Source organism: Pristiophorus japonicus, chromosome 15 (assembly GCF_044704955.1).
Source record: "Pristiophorus japonicus isolate sPriJap1 chromosome 15, sPriJap1.hap1, whole genome shotgun sequence".
In the NCBI taxonomy this organism is placed as follows: domain Eukaryota; kingdom Metazoa; phylum Chordata; class Chondrichthyes; family Pristiophoridae; genus Pristiophorus; species Pristiophorus japonicus.
Genome location: NC_091991.1, coordinates 56,999,054 through 57,014,925, shown reverse-complemented (window position 1 = coordinate 57,014,925; position 15,872 = coordinate 56,999,054). Strand labels below are relative to the sequence as shown.

Below are 15,872 nucleotides of genomic sequence, written 5' to 3'. Positions count from 1 at the left end.
CAAAAATATAATAATGAATAGTCAGCATGGATTTCAAAAGGGAAAGTCTTGCTTGATCAACTTCACTGAATTCTTTGACGAGGTAACTGGGAGAGTAGGCAATGGTAATGCAGTAAATGTAGATTTCCAAAAGGCCTTTGATAAGGTGCCAAATAGACTAACGAATAAGGTCCGAGCATGCAAAGTCAGGGGACATCATCATAGGCAGACCCTCGGGGACAAGTAGCAGAATGGATAACTAGCTGGTGCAAGACAGGAAGCAGAGAGTAGAGGTAAAGGGTAGGAATTCAGAGTGGCAGAAGGTGGAAAGTGGGTTCCCACAAGGATCAGTGCTTGGACCACTGTTGTTCAGAATTTATATTAATGATTTAGACTTTGGAATCAAAAACGCACTTTTTAAATTTGCAGATGACACCAAATTAGGTGGATAGTCAATACTGAAGATTGCAAAAAAGTACAAGAAGACATTAATAAACTTACAGAAAGAGCATATCATTGGAAAATGAATTTCAACATGGGTATGAGGTACTATAATTTGATAAGAAAAACAGGGAGGTCACATATTAAATAAGAATCTAAATGGCGTAGAGGAGCGAGGGGATCTGGTAGTACAAATACACATATCACTAAAAGTAGTAATGCAGGTTAATAAGGCCATAAAAAAGCAAACCAAGCACAAGGGTTTATTTCCAGAGGGATAGAATTGAAGTTATGCTAAACTTGTATCCAACCTTGGTTAGACCACACTTGGGAGTACAGTGTACAGTTCTGGCCGCCATATTATAAAAAGGATATACAGGCAATGGAGAAGGTGTAAAAAAGATTTACAAGGATGATACCAGAAATACGAGATTATACCTATCAGGAAAGGATGAGCAGGCTGGGTCCCTTTTCTCTAGAGGGGTGATCTAATAGAGGTCTTTAAAATTATGAAAAGTTTTGTTATATTAGACACAGAGAGGGTGTTTCCACTTGTGGGGAACAGCAAAACTAGTGGCCATCAATACAAGATAATTACCAAAAAAATCAGAGAATTCAGAAGAAACTTTTTTACCCAGAGGAGTGGTGAAAATGTGGAACTCGCTACCACCGGGAGTGGTTGAGGTGAAATAGTATAGATGTATTTAAGATGAAGGATGCAAAATTCACAAGAACCCCCCCCCCCCCCCCCCCAGTGTTTGGGCTCATTTGAAAGGAAATTTAATTTGGGACTATCTACCGAAAAATTTGGAACCCTAAAGTGCTTATGGAAGAAACTACAAACTTTAATCGAATTTTGGATTTTAAAAGACAAATTCAAGGCTGTGGATGGGCCTAAAGAACTAACAGGAGACAACTTGATTATTGGAATTGTCTAGGTGTTGAGGATTAAAGTAACCTGTCTGGAGAAATGGGTATTCGAGAATATTTCTCCACAAGAGACATTAACATTACAAAATCGCCCAGAGATAGCTACGCATCAACATGGATCTGGAAAAACCATTTCAGTGTATACATCACAAAGAGGCCCAATCCAGCCTGTATGCAGAAAACTAAGCACAAAAGGACATTGCAATTACCAAGCTAATATTTCCATCAGGAAACAGTTTTCGAACATCAACCCACCCAAAACGTATCAACTTTTAACGAGCCCGCCAAAATATTACAAAGAAGAATTAAGCCCGCCAAATTTAAACAAAGAATTCTGAACAGATTTGGCGCCAAGATTAGAACCACCGAAATCGTATAACTGGCCCCTGTTTTCAACAGAGGTTAGGTTGCTAAGTAGCTACAAGATTGCTACTACTTCAGATGACACACTTTGCCATACAACCGAGACCAAGCTGATGTCATCAAGACAAGGAGAGAAACCAACGCGACAGTTGTAAACTAACTTCTCCAGCCTCGAAGTCCTGAAGTCCTGAAGGAAGGAAGACCATCACCATCACGGCAGCAACCGACCACAACCAACGTGATAGCAACGGAAAACCACCGCGATCGACCAAACTTGAAACAAAACTCCAACGGGAAAAAAACAAAGAATCGAAAAGTTTCCACTCTGCAATCTGATCCTGACCTACCAACGGGTAAAACATTACCTAAAAGACTGTAGAAACCTATTTCTAACCAAAGGAAACGGGTACTTATCCCACAGATCCAAAACGCACCTTACCGCATCAGCGGACTCAACCCAACTGAAGATTGCGCAGCAGAAAGTCTTCTCCGACATTCGGGATACGGCAAGCAGACCCTACTGCATCCAGCGAACCCCGAAACTGCGATTTACCGTTAACTGTCAAAAGGATTGGTAAGTATAGTCCCCGCCTTTCCTGGAGTCCAACCTAACTAGAATTAGGTATTGGGAGGTTGGAGGTGTAATTCTACTGTAACCCCCTTTGAATATGTGATGGATTGTTCTCTATTAGAGTCATTATAAGCTATTGTAACCCCCTCTAAGTGTGTAAGGTACGGTTCTTTAATAAGTTTGAATAAGTTTTGACATTGTACTTTTTTATTAGAGTAATTCTAAGTTTCTATGTTCTTGACTGTAATAAACCAGTGTCCTGTGCACTTTGTCACATCTCCCAAATAAATCCAGAGCTTAGAACCCAAGGGAGTGGGAGCGATTCGAACCGCTCAAGTTGGTTAGAAGGGAACCTGACCCCCTCAGAGACCACCCCCTTACAAAGGGGAGGCTAGACAAACATATGAGGGAGAAGGGAATAAAGGGTTATGCTGATAGAGTTGGATGAGGAAGACAGGAGGAGGCTCAAGTGGAGCATAAACGCCAGCAGGGACTGGTTGGGCCGATTGGACCGTTTCTGTGCCATATCTCCTGTGTAATTCTATGATTTATGAGAACAAAATATTTTCAGTCGGTGAAGTGTTTTCACATCATGTGTAAATGATCATCGCTGCATCTCATGGTTCTGTGGAGCTTAAGACGGCTTTTTCTGGATCATGCTCCTATAATTATATTTTTCGAGTGGGAGATCCAGCGGACCTAACTGTTTTGGCTTCAAGGGGGAGCTTCAGAGGCTCTAAAATCTGGATATTCGTGAAGCTAAAGACAGATTTAAGAAAAAAAGACAATGAAAAAACTGAATATTCCCCATTGGAATCTGATTCCCTTCTCTCCTCAACAGTAAACCACCAAGTAAATACACAGCCTGTGTGGTAATGAACAGAGACCAGGTATATACAGGTTGAACCTCCCTTATCCGGAACCCTTGGGACCTGGCCTGTTCCGAATGAGAGATATTTCCGGATAAGGGGAGGTCATGTGTTTTCAGTGTGTGTGCACGCTGATTGGCTGGAATGACAGTCAGCCAGCCAGCCAGCCAGCCAGTCAGTCAGTGTGCAGGGGGCTGAGGGAGCCCCGCCCACCCGTCCACCCGTCCACAAGCTTCCAGCACAGAGACACAGAGAGAGAGCAGGAATGCTGCAAAATAGCGCGCTGGGGAGCTCAATGGCTACAGCTCACTATGTGAGTGCCGGGCTTTCTCTCTCTCCGGATGTGTGTCTCTGCATTGGGCATTTTGCAATGCGGGTTGCCATGCCCAGGGGCTATGGGTGAGGGGGTTCAGTGAGGGAGGGAAGCCGGTACTAATTTGACGCTGCAGCAGTCGGGAGGGAGGGAGGAAGGGAGGAAGGGATGTTGGCAGCCCAAACGGGCCCCGAAGGTGTTGGTGGGCTGGTGGGCCTTGAGGTGTCAGCGGGCCCCAAGGTGTCAGCTCCGAATTTATTTGACATTGATATTTTGAGGATTTGGGGTAAATTTATTGTGGGTCTGCAAGTGTAAATGGGTAAGGCTTTTTTTAACATTGATATTTTTCGAGGATTTTAACCGGCCACATTGTGCGCATGCGCCACCCAGGAATGGTTCCAAACGATAAGGGAGTCCCGCATAAGGGAGGTTCAACCTGTGCCAGGTTCGGAAATTGGTCTGTGTGTTTTTTTTTATTCGTTGCCAATCTTTCCAATTCTTTGTCAAATCACAAACGCCAGAGGTCACCTTGTACACATCAAGGATCACTCTGCGCCAATGCTCTTAGCCAAAAGGCCTAGAGCCACTGCACCGTTCCTGGAAGTACTGCAATACCAGGTTCGTGCCATGGAGGTGGATGGGTCAGGCCCCCCACACACCTCCGTGGAGGTGGATGGGTCAAACCACCCAACCCACCTCCTATTTCCAAAAAGCATAGGAGAATCACCTTCCTGGTCCAGGGAGAACCACGTTGGGGTCATGGTTACTCCCCTGTCAGGTCAGTTACGCATGATCTTAGCCAAAAGGCCGAGAAGCGATGTAATTGGTCTGTGTTTTTTTTTGAAATTCGGAGCCAATCGTTCCAATTCTTTGTCAAATCACAAACGCCAGAGGTCACCTTGGGCCCATTCAAGGATCACTCTGCGCCAATGCTCTTAGCCAAAAGGCCTAGAGCCACTGCACCGTTCCTGGAAGTACTGCAATACCAGGTTCGTGCCATGGAGGTGGATGGGTCAGGTCCCCCACACACCTCCGTGGAGGTGGATGGGTCAAGCCACCCCACCCACCATTGTTGAGTTAGCTGATCTTAACATGGGCACTGATAGGGCTGCTACAACTAGCTTCAGCCCCCCTGGGCTAAGGAGAAGAATCACTATCCAATGATGCTGCCAGAAAGTGAATGTGTTGCATCATCACATGGGGATAGGATCAGGTATGGCTGTGATGCTCTCTATGATGGAACACCCGGTTCTCTTTTATTCCCACATGAAGAATGGTCACTTTAATGAGGTATTGGAGGGCTCTCCGTGTCTGTGGAAGTGTACACACGCAGGAGTCAGCAAATTTAGCAGGAAAAAAGGAGCACATCTCAGCTTATTGTCGGGAATTCCAGGTCTCTCAAGGAGTAAGCATCTCTATTATCTCTGAATTGCTGTACCTATAAAAATTAGACTGCATTTTTAAAACACAAGGGGTTGAAATTTCACCCCGCTCAAAACGTGGCACATGCAACCCGTTTTTGAGTGTTTTTACCACCATGGTGGTTGAGGTCGCCTCTTGAGCAAAATTCTGCTCTTTGTTGGGTTTTGTTTCGGATCCGGAAGTCACTCTTAATGGGGCCGGTTATGCGGCGGATGCAACACTGGAGGGGCGGAAGTTGGGGGCGTGCAGAGTGGCCGCCGCGATGATGTCATAATGGTGCTGCGTCACCACCGCTTTCCCCTTCACTTAAAGGGGAGAGCCTTTGTAATCTTTAAACTTTGGGCCAACAGGGAGGGTTTTGGCCGGGCTAGCGGCCTGGCACCCAAGAGGGGGTACCAGGTTGCTGTTGGCGGCCCTGCCGAAACCAGGGGCATAACTGTCAGTCCGATATGGCTGTAGGCTGACAAAAAAAATAAGGCCGCCGTAGCAGTGCGTCCTCCCCTTTAAGGCAAGCCCCACCGCCATTGCAGAAGGCCTAAGCCTCACTGGACCACCGGGAAAAAATAGGTTTTGGCACCGCTGGGTGGGCTGAAGATTTTCATGGCGGAATTTCGCCATCGTGGGGGATAGATCGGCGGTACGCACTGTGATGACGCACTTAACACAGATCAGCAGCAGTGGAGTGGTGTGGGGGCGCGGGGGGGGAGAAGAGAACAGGTCACTGCCGGGATAACATGGGAGTGGAATTTTGATAATGGCGGTCATTATACGAAAAGTCGGCGGCCATTGCACTCCACAGCATGGCTGCCGCTTTCCGGTGTTAAGAGGCCTTAACGAAAGGGGCAATTTCAGCCCCAAGAATTTCAGATCACCCATCATTTACTTTGGTGATGACCTCCAGCAGGGTCGATGAGACTACAACAAAGGTTTCTGGGTCAGAGCTAAAGTCAATAAATAGAGGCTGCAGGTAAATGTCTGTTTGGTTTGATCACAACATGTTGCTTTGGGAGGAGAATGATGTAATGTTTACCATTCACATTGAATGACTTAAGTAATTTGACTACACAACATGTAACGTAGTGTACCACACCCTCCAAACTCAGTCCATTGCTTGAACCAGCCACTCTGTATTGCTTGAGTCAGTTCAATTTATATCTAACAGCAGTTTCTACTTCAATTTGGCAGAAATAATTCTGACTAAATGTTCACAAGTACTGTCAAAGCCTTATGTAATTTTCAAAACTGTGTCTTGTATTTTTTCCCATAATCCTTCCTCCAAATCTTTAAATACTTGTAAAAGAATACTATTTTTATTTGACCTTATGTAATATAGTGACCTCAGTGACAGAATGATAATTTTTATACTTTGAAGGTAGTTACAGCGATCAGCATGGGTAACTCAGCAATGCAGGATGACTTAATTTGATGTGTTAGTGTAATAGCTCATTAAGATTCCATTAGAAGTGCTCTTTCCAATAAAGGATTTAATACTTGGGAATAATATAAAAATGCACAAAGATTGTTTTCTTTTATCAGCTGTCGTTTGTTTTCAGCTAAAGTGAGCAATTTCAGAGTTACACACAGTACCTTAGCATTCAAACATGATCTCTAATCATAACATTATCCGGATGTCAATATAAATTTCTTGTGTTTTTGTGAATTTTTGAGCTTGTCAAGATGGGGAATATTACTATTGTGGAAACAAACAATTTTCTAATGTGGCTCTAATACAAAAGCAAAACACTGTGGATGCTGGAAATCTGAAATAAAACAGAAAATGCTGGAAATACTCAGCAGGTCATGCAGCACTTGTTAAAGTAACAATGATTCCTTGGGACCATCTCTCCAATATGACCATGAGAGAAACCAAAATGCATTTACTTTAAAATATAACCTATTTTATCAAGAAAATTAAATATACACTGGGCTGGTGTAATTTGTTTAACACAATCTGAAGGAAAACACACTGCAATGCAACCATACCATTTTCAATTCCAGTGGGTGGTGAAATGGATAAGCTATAAATATTGTCATGAATAAGCAGTGTTCGCTTGCATTGCCTGGGAAGATAGAGGCACCAACATCAGTGTTCTCGATCAGGCCAACATCCCCAGCATCGAAGCACTGACCACACTTGACCAGCTCCGTTGGGCGGACCACATTGTCTGCATGCCCGACACAAGAATCCCAAAGCAAGCGCTCTACTCGGAACTTCTACACAGCAAGCGAGCCCCAGGTGGGCAGAGGAAATGTTTCAAGGACACCTTCAAAGCCTCCTTGATAAAGTGCAACATCCCCACCAATACCTGGGAATCCCTGGCCAAAGACCGCCCTAAATGGAGGAAGAGCATCCAAGAGGGCGCTGAGCACTTCAAGTCTCGTTGTCGAGAGCATGCAGAAAACAAGCGCAGGCAGCGGAAGGAGTGTGCGGCAAACCAGACTCTACACCCACCCTTTCCTCCTCCGGCTGTCTGTCCCACCTGTGACAGAGACTGTAATTCTCATATTAGACTGTTCAGTCACCTGAGAACTCACTTTTAGAGTGGAAGCATGTGGTGATGAGGCATGTTATCCTATTCTGAGGGTATGTGACATTTTAATATGCAAGTGATGAAAAGGGATTTGCAATACTGAGATAAGATGCCGTGATCTATATGGCACTGAAGATTTACTTAGCACACGAGGTCAATAAAACGGAGGAGGGATGGACACAGCATCAAGTCACTCTTAGCTCATTCTCTGGTCTGAGCATCATCAAGGAGTGAAGCACTGAGTCGTTAAACAGTGAGGCATTGAGCAGGGAGCTACAGAATCTCTCCACTAGGAAAGGGAGAATTTAAAGAGACAGCCATGCCTGGCTTGCCACATCACCTCATGATGGTTCACTATTAGGAATACAGCATGTCTCCACCTCCTGGCTACAGAGGTGTCAAGGCATGGAACCAAAGAAAAGAGATTATATGAAAAATAAGGAAAATGTACTCAAAAAAATACCCCGTGAAATAAGAAGTAGTAAAATAAAAGATTCAAGGGTCTGTATCAAAATTATACCCTGTAGTCGACAAATCCATGGTTCATAAGTAGACGTGACAGTGTAAACATATGTGTAACAAAGGCTGGAGGTTCAAATTCTGAGTTTGTTTAAATATCCATGCAAATGTAGGCAGGTGTACACAATGCCTAGGGAGGTCCAACTGACACAGGCTTCTTGATCAGCAGGGCCTAGCGCCAAGGGTTTGTTTGCTCTCAGAGTAGCAGTCGGCTTTCTGCAGTGCTTCCTAGAGGCTGGTAACTTATTCTAAGTCCTTAAAATGCAACACCTGTTTTAATATAATCCAGAATTTAGAATGCATTTAGCAATTAAGAATGCATTAATCTATTTTTATTTAAATCAAAGGAGTTGAATGGGTAGTTCAAGAGGAAGTAAATTTGCCTCAGTACAAGTATACCACAACACTATAGGTAGGCCTCATTACAACAGACTTAAATATTACAAACTAAAGAGGAATATTAAATAGGACACTAAATGACAGGTTGGTTATATTGCAAGTGCTAGTCTCAGACTTGTACCTATATAGAACACACGGTCCACATAGAGTTAGATTGCTGGTTCCTCAATCACTCTCTGCCCAATTCTTGCACACATGCATAGAGCTCAAATTACTGGTTACCTAATACAGTTTAAATGTTACTGTTAGGAGAGAGCCGTTGTGACTGCTAGATCTCTGCTGACATCAAACACATTAGGCATTATATTAGAACTCCCAAGGTGGTCCAATGAACTTTCTCTGATCTGAATTCTCTTGAAGGTAGTTAGAATCATACAGCACAGGAGGCCATTCAGCTCATCGTGTCTAATTAGTCCCACTCTCCTGCTCTTTCCACTTAGCCCTGCAAATATTTCCTTTTCAAGTATATATCCAATTTCCTTTTGAAAATTCCTATTGAATCTGATTCCATCACCCTTTCAGTTGTTTAATTTAAATAACAATTATGGCATGACCTCAAAAGGAGAAGCAAAAGAGGAATTTAGTCAATAGTCATATCTATTGGATTACATATAGCAGGTTAAGAATGAGTTGGAAGATTATGTTGATAACAACAACTTGTATTTATATAGTGCCTTTGAAGTAGTGAAAAGTCCCAAGGCACTTCACAGGAGTATTATGAGATAAAGAAATTTGACACCGAGCTGCATAAATAGAAATTAGCACAGGTGATCAAAAGCTTGGTCAAAAAGGTATGTTTTAAGGAGCGTCTTGAAGGAGGAAAGAGAGACGGAGAGGTTTGTGCAGGGAGTTCCAGAGCTTGGGGCCGAGGCAACAGAAGGCACGGCCTTCCATGGGAGCCAGAAAAGAAAACCATGCAGACAAAAGGCTGTAGGTTATCTTCTGACATAGCTATTATTAAGGAAGGGTATGTGTAATGTCTGTTGGATTTGTGTGTATTCTTTTATGAACAATGTGTAACCTTTACTGTTATTTCACTGAGTACTGCAAGTGCATCACCTGTAGGAGCTAGACTGTTGCCACAATGTAGTCTGCATTCTGATCACAGACTTGACTTTTGGGCTTTCCATTAATGTGCATTCAAAATGACTCTGCACCGACACAAACCCAGGAGAATAAACCCGCATCTAAAATCAACAGAGCTCAACGAAACCTAAATATGGTTCAAATCAAAGTGTTTTGTATTTGGTGCCACCAATCCCTTTAAAATAAAATGATCCTGTGCATGTAAACTAATCCCATCGGTTGGCATCTGACAATCGGTACCTGCTCTCCCTAGTGTAATGTCCTTCTACAAATTCTGTTTCAGTTTTAAACAGTTACTGGAGTACACCTTGTGATAATTCACTAGTCAATTACCATTGCTTTTTTTGTCTCACCGCAGTGAACTATCACAGAGCCAGGCAACAGCATCATTGACACACATTGATTAGAAATCTTAATCTCATGTGGGTAGGATATGAACGCTAAGTAAGCACAAAACTCACAATGTGCTGAAGACTGGCTCACAACTGCAGGGGACACACTAACATTGGCTTGTGTTTGATTTATTCTGCAGACCATCTGGTGACAGAGATTTTTGTAACTATTCTGTATGTTTCATTTTTAACAAAGTTTCCCATTCCATTCCCCACTCTAGAAGGTGGCCAGTCTATGTATATGCTTTTATTTTGGCTGGCTGCTGAACTGTACATGAGAACATCATGAGTTGACTCACCCGCTCCAACAGCCTGGCCTTAGGATACCATTAAAGAAACAAAATGAACCAGGACTATGGACCCAAATTTCCCCAACCCCTCGGCGCCAAAAAACTTACTAACAATTCTGGCCGCTCTGCTCTGTGTCCCGGGTCTTGTCGGGCGTTTCACGTGGAATGGGGCGCAGAGCTACAGCCCTGCACCGAAAACAGCGGCAGCAGCTTTCCGCATGAGCAGTCGAGCGTTCGCGCATGCGCAGTAGCTCCTTCCATGACGGTGATGATGATGCCTGCAGCGTGGGACCCAACACGTCCCGCCCCTATCCCGGGCCGAGTGGCCTGCCGCACAGGCCAGCCACTGCCTTCCCGCGCTGAGGGCTACAAGAAACAGGTTGGTGGGGGAAGAATTTTGATCAGGGGGGAGAGTTTTGATCGGGGTGGGGAGAAAGAGAAAGAATCTTCAAAGATTTTCCAGTACTTTAATATCTAGCTATCGTTACTAAAAATTCCCTATCTGTAGTATCCTACAGCTCACCCACTACTGCATAGAATTCTAAAATATTACTAATTATCAGAGTCACACTACGCAATGCTGAACACCAAAATTTAAGTTTACATTTTGACATGCTTTTTTTGTTAAGTCTAACGTTTTAAATTTCTAAACCTAGTCGGGGCAATTCTTTGGTGCTGCAGAAGTCAAAATCCAATGTGGTGTGATGCCGCACACAAATCCATTAGGCGAGAGCGTTGGTGCTCTTGATCTATTATTTAAAAAGAAAACCCTCCCCTTGCTTAAGTGGCCTCTATACTTCAGCCTTCATTACAAGATCATTGTTATTCTTGTAAAAACCCCATACTCAGTGTAATCAGGCTGATAGCACCTACACACTGTCCAGTCTCTGCTTGGGATTATAAAAAAAACTAGCATTCCTATCATAACACTGTGATTTGGAGGCTATCTACGCTGATTTCTTAACTTTCCACAAGGGTTTTCTGTGCGGCCACCAGTGGCCACATACGCTGGCCTGTTAGTTTGGAGCAACTATTAACTGTCCAAACCAGGCGTGGGTGGCTGGTAACGCTCCCTTTTGGAAAAAAAAAATAAACTTAAAAAAAAATCCTAACTGACTCACTTACACAGGCGCAAATTAAATGTGCAGAATGGGGATTTTTAAGATACTCCAGAAAAATCAAGTTGCTTCAAAAAAAAATGGAACAACTCCTGGCCAAATTTGGGCCCGATATCACAGAATGTAAACAAAGTCAGTCCCAAAGAATTCATTAGCTATAAAGGGGCCTAAAATTGAGGTCGAGGCTTCCTGCATACGAATGCCTCTGACCCGAAAAAATCTACAAATCTACTTGTTGGTCTTGGAGAAACGCAAAATCCTGGTCGGAGGCCGAGCTTCGCTGCACAGCGCATGGGGACCTGTCTTCGAGGTACGCAAGTCCAAGCTGGAGTCACGTGGGCCTGGACAACCAATCACGATGCAGTATTCTCATTGATAATAATGGGAACTCCGTTTGTGTGAGCTCCCATTACTATCAATGAGAAAACTCCTTAAAACACCCAAACACAGCATAATAAATAAAACATCTTACATATTTAAAATTAATTGAAATTAAATGTAATTAAATGTTTTCGAAAAATAATATATTTTTTAGAATTTTTTTTATTGTGTTTTAATAGTGTTATATATAAACTTACCTTAATGGACAGGGTTTTTACTATAAAAATGTGTATTTAAATTTAATTTTTATATGTTTTAAAACGCTTACACTGGTAAAGGTGGGCTATGTGCCTGCTTTCAGGCGTAAAAATTTGAAGGACATTCTCTGGGCAAGGGAGGGGCAAATAGCCCAATCTCTCCCGCGCGGATGTCCTTCTCCTGGGGATGCGGAGGATCTGTCAAAAGAAATCTTGACCGATCGGACAAGCCGGTTTTCGGCGCATGCACATTGCACCCCGAAAACCGGCTTTTGCAAGGCCTTGCCGGGTCCATCTGCATTTCGTATGGACCCAGAGAGGCCGGAATTTTAGCCCCATTACTTATCAAGTTGCATGTACCCAATGATAACAGTGTGACAACAGTCAACAGTTTATTGTCTCCAAGATCCACATTCCTTTTACATCTTGCAGATTGTAAATATTCGTATCCCCCTATTATCTTTATCTACTTACAAAAGCTATGAGAAAACTGCGCAGTTTCATTATCCTGACACTACTCAATCAGTTTCTTCTTATTGTCGCATTCTGCTTGCCATACCATTTCCAAATAATTCAATTATGCTCATTAGCTATCCTTTTTCTAAAAAAAAAGTATAGGGGGGAGAAATTTGTGTTCGCCAGGAGTTAATGGCCACTGAAAATGGTCGCAATGCTAACTGGGCAAAGTTCGTCTTGGGGGCACGAGATTGTTGGTGCAGCGCTTATCTTCCATGCAACGCCGTCCTGGTGGTGTTGCTGGAGGCATCCATGGCGAAGTTCCTGTGCAGGAGTGGCGTTGATGCTTCCCACAGCCTCTGGAGTCGAGGCTGTGGAACTCGCAAGGAATTGTGAATAATGAAGAGGTCTGAGAATTAAAGGAGCCATGCACACTGAAGCAATACAAATTAAAATTAAGTGAGATGATGCAGTTTTCAGCCCTGTCTGCCTTTTTTAAAAAAAACATAAAAAGAAGACCCATATGAGAATATTCAGCTCTTACAGCTGAATTCCCTTCCTAACCTCAAAAAATTGGAAAAATTTCTCAGCACTAACACATATGGCTCAGCAAGCCAGGGAAGGGGCATTCAGCGTCTCGGACACAGCACTGCAGCTTTGTGCAGGGGGTCAACAAGGGGTCAACTCTCCCATTCCTAGCCTCACTTCATCCCCTTGGAGGAGACAGTGCTGGCCATTCTTGGCAGGGGCATGGCGGAGCCTTTGGCTAGCGGTAGAGTTTAAATGATAAAAGATACTGGTATTCTCATATGTTCTCCTCCTTCCTACATGCACCTCATGCTTTCCTGCCCTCCCTTCACCAAAACTCAACACTTGTACCTTCCTCATTTCACACACCCAAGAAATATAGCCTGCCCAGCTAGTGGGTGACAAAGAAGAGGGAGAGGACATGGAAGGAGAAGAAGATGATTGATTTGACACTCCCAGCCACCAGCTCCTCAAGGTCAACCAGCAAGGCCATTTGCAGTGCCCCCCACTGAAAGTCAGCAGCCTTCCACCAGCCATGCTGCAGTCACTGGGGTCGCACTGCATCACAGGAGTAAGATAGGCAAAGGCACACACAAGACAGTCGCTAACAGAAAGCATACAGGTGATGAGTTGATAGGCATATATAGGTGGATTGGAAAGTTTGTTTTGTGGTGGCTTTTACTTCAGCATTGTGGCCAACAGGATTTTATGATGGTCAGTAACAGAGGGAAGGTAAGTTGTGGGACTAATGTTGAATGGGGAATTGGGGTTGTGGTCACTGGGACCGCAGGCGGATGATTCCATCTCAGATATCCCAGCCACAAAGGGACTGTCTAGAATGCATCCTTCCTTCTGATTCCTCCTCTACTGTTTCCTCTTCCTTCTGCAAGTGAATGCTGTAAATGTGAAATGACAGCATAAAATACTGGAAATACTCAGCTGGTCAGGCAGCATCTCGACCCAAGACATGACATCTGTTTTTCACCCCACGGATGTTGTGAGACCTGCTGAGTATTTGCAGCATGTTCTGTCTTCTCAAAGGCCCTCATTTATTATCCAAGCCTTGCAAGCATCCAGTATCACTCGCTACACACTTTAAAAAAAAATTTCAACAACAACTTGTATTTATATAGCGTCTTTAACATAGTGAAACGACCCAAGGCACATCACAGGAGTATTATGAGATAAAAATTTGAGCCGCATAAGTAAAATTAGCACAGGTGATCAAAAGCTTGGTCAAAGAGGTATGTTTTAAGGAGCGTCTTGATGGAAGAAAGAGAGGCGGAGAGGTTTAGGCAGGGAGTTCCAGAGCTTGGGGCCTAGGCAACAGAAGGCACGGCCACCAATGGTTGAGCGATTATAATCAGGGATGCTCAAGAGGGCAGAATTAGAGGAGCGCAGACGGGGGTGGATTGTGGGGCTGGAGGAGATTACAGAGATAGGGAAGGGCGAGGCCATGGAGGGATTTGAAAATAAGGATGAGAATTTTGAAATCGAGGCGTTGCTTAACTAGAAGCCAATGTAGGTCAGCGAGCACAGGGGTGATGGGTGAGCGGGACTTGTTGCGAGTTAGGACACGGGCAGCCGAGTTTTGGATCACCTCTAGTTTACGTAGGGTAGAATGTGGGAGGCCAGCCAGGAGTGTGTTGGAATAGTCAGGTTTAGAGGTAACAAAGGCATGGTTAAGTGCTTCAGCAGCGAATGAGCTGAGGCAAGGGCAGAGACGGGCGATGTTACGGAGGTAGAAATAGGTGGTCTTAGTTAAGGCACCACTGCAATCATTTTTTTTTAAAGTCCAAAACCTTAAATTCAAACTTACTTGAACGATGTGTGTGTCCTTTTAAGAGGTCCAGACATCACTACAGTCAGCCTGCTTGTACTCCAGGCTAACCTGGCGTGCTTAGGACCCAGTGCTGAAGGTCGAAGTTCGCGCTTGAGGCATAAAGATGGCATTGCACGACGTTTTACATCGCAATACCACCATTTTGTTGGGGATGGTGCTGCCAGTTACCGACAGTGCAAAGGTAGGGACGAAAATGGAGGCTGCCGCAGGAACTGCCATCAGCTGACAAAAGAGTGGTGGCTGCCATTTTATGGCACTATGGAGTGGCACTAAGGCCACGTATTTCTAGCCCTATTTTTGTTTTATTTAAGGATAAACAACCCTTATTTTCTCACTTGGAATCCCCAGGTTACACACCAGCTGCCACCAAGAGGGTGGGTAAATGTGCCCTGGTACAATGCGACATCACCACTGACACCCGGGAGACCCTGGCCAAAGACCATCCGAGGTGGAGAAAATGCATCCGGGAGGGCGTTGAGCTCTTCGAGTCTCACCGCAAAGAGCGTGAAGAGGTCAAGCGCAGACAACGGAAGGAGCGCGCGGCAAACCAGTCCCATCCCACCCCTTCCCTCGACGAAGGTCTGTCCCACCTGTGATAGGGTCTGTGGCTCTCGTATTGGACTGTTCAGCCACCAAAGAACTCACTTTGGGAGTGGAAGCAAGTCTTCCTCGATTCCGAGGGACTGCCTATGATGATGAAGCAGGGTAAATTAATTGATTCCAAACCTCTGCCAATGCCAATCCAAAGGGACCAAGTTTCGGCCTGAGTTGCTCCTGTTTTTTTGGAGCAACTGGTTTAGAATGGAGTATCTTAGAAATTGCAATTCTCGGCATTTAGTTTGCTCTAGTTCTAGTCAGTTAGAACAGTTTCAGTTTGGAACAGATTTTCTTTTCAAAAGGGGGCGTGTCCGGCCACTTACGCCCGTTTTCAAAGTTTAGGCAGTGAAAACTTACTCCAAACTAACTTAGAATGGAGTAAGTGTAGATTTTTGTACACTCAGAAAAACCTTGTCTACACTTAGAAAATCAGGCGTAGGTTACAAATCAGGCGTAGGGAATGGGGGGTGGGGAGGGGGTTTAAAGGGAAGTTTACAAACATTAAACACTTCAATTTTACAAAAAGAGTCATCATCAATAATAAATAATAAATACATCAATAAATCAACCAATAAATCAATCAAAAAAAATTAATAAAAAATAATTTTTTAAAAATCAATAAATAAAAAAATTTCTACTTACTGACT

At 43.9% G+C, this 15,872-nt stretch overlaps 1 protein-coding gene and 1 pseudogene across 1 annotated transcript in view; both read right to left on the bottom strand.

Annotated features, from left to right (window-relative positions):
• Positions 1–15,872, bottom strand: part of LOC139281486 (bcl-2 homologous antagonist/killer-like) — a 67,661-nt gene that overhangs the window by 40,170 nt on the left and 11,619 nt on the right. The gene's annotated exons all lie outside the window — the stretch shown is intronic.
• Positions 4,048–4,285, bottom strand: LOC139225995 (U2 spliceosomal RNA; annotated as a pseudogene).